Source organism: Bison bison, unplaced genomic scaffold (genome assembly GCF_000754665.1).
Source record: "Bison bison bison isolate TAMUID 2011002044 unplaced genomic scaffold, Bison_UMD1.0 scf7180017864529, whole genome shotgun sequence".
NCBI classification, from domain to species: Eukaryota; Metazoa; Chordata; class Mammalia; order Artiodactyla; family Bovidae; genus Bison; species Bison bison.
The window spans coordinates 4,208,442-4,209,961 of NW_011495079.1; the positions used below are offsets into that span (position 1 = coordinate 4,208,442).

The 1,520-nt window shown below is 41.6% G+C and overlaps 1 protein-coding gene across 1 annotated transcript in view; it reads left to right on the forward strand.

The window, feature by feature from the left end:
* The window catches only part of SLC17A8 (solute carrier family 17 (vesicular glutamate transporter), member 8), a 39,657-nt gene that overhangs the window by 22,690 nt on the left and 15,447 nt on the right, over positions 1 to 1,520 (forward strand). The gene's annotated exons all lie outside the window — the stretch shown is intronic.

The following is a 1,520-nucleotide window of genomic DNA, read 5'->3' on the forward strand; positions in this document are numbered from 1 at the left end:
ATGGACTGTAGCCCACCAGGCTCCTCTATCCATGGAATTCTCCAGGCAAGAATACAGGAGTGGTTGCCTTTTCCTTCTCCAAGGGATCTTCCTGATCCAGGGATCAAACCTAGGTCCCTTCCATTGCAGGCAGATTCTTTTACTACTAACGCCACCTGGGAAGCTCTAAAAAGCAGCCCTGTTGGCTTGGTTCTATTGGGACTCGAACCCAGGACCTTCTGTGTGTAAAGGAGACATGATAACCACAACTCTAGTTGGTGTTTATGTAACACTTAATTAGAGCACCTTCATGTAATAACTTATTTACTCCTCAAAACAACCTGGTAAGACAGAGATTTCACTTCCATCTGAGAAAAATGATTTGGAGGAATTGAGAGACTTCCGCAGGGGTCCTGATGTTCAGATCCGGGATTCCAGGTCAGGCCTTTCATAGCCCGCTGGGACCAACTTGGAAAGATGGGATTTAATTTCTTTGTCTGTAAGCTCTCCAAGCTCCCGTTTCCCAAAGATCTTCCTTAGCACTGGGTTATGGGATACAGCATTTCCTTTTGCTGCTCACTTGTGCTGAAGCAAGAATTTTTTCCACTCATACCCAGAGGGAATTTCATATAGTAATTTTTTTGATTCAGTTAATATTTATTGGGAGTTCGCAGGGCTCGTGTCTCTCCACCAGATATCATAGAGCTGCAGGAGATAGTGAAGGTGAGGTCACTGCCTCTAGCCCTTGTTATCTTGTCTAGACAAGATAAACATCCACACATAGGTAAGTATGTACAAGGTTAGGTATTTCAAAGTAAGAAACTAAAAAGTGTACCCATTTAGGAGGCGGATGAAGACAGTAGCTATCCTGGTCATCCTGCCATCCTGAAATTTAACAGTTTTCTGGTATTTAAAAAAAAAAAAAATGAGACACTAAAAAGCATGATCCTTTCATAGTTTGAAGTTCCTTATTTAAAGACCTAGGTGAATTATATATCAATATAATTATATCTCAATAAAACTGGGAAAAGAAAATTTTTTTTAAATAAAGACCTAGGTAATAATCCTTCTGAATTGTGAACCCTGAGAGATAGATACACAAATGCCTTCACTTTCTTTCTTTCTTTTTAATGTTCTGGCTATTTATTTACTTATTGGCTGTACTCCAAGCATGTGGGATGTTAATTTCCTGACCCGGGATCGAACCCATACCCCCTGCAATGGAAGCACAGAGTCTTAACCACTGGACCACCAGGGAACTCCCTGTTCCTTCACTTTCTGTCTTCAGCACCCAATACTGTGCCTGTTTGAATTTTTCAGAGTTCTGTCACATTTTTCTCATTTTTTTCATTCCATTTTCTTGTAATTCCAAATCAAGGTGCCTGAGCCATCTCTGTCTAATCCTTCCATGCCATCTGGATGAAGTTAAAGGGTATCCTGGAGACCTTTTTCTCTTGGAGGCCTGTTTTTAGGCACGGTGGGAGTTAGCCAGCTCCTCTGCACAGAGGCATCCTAACTCCCACTCAGTGTGATTGGTCTTC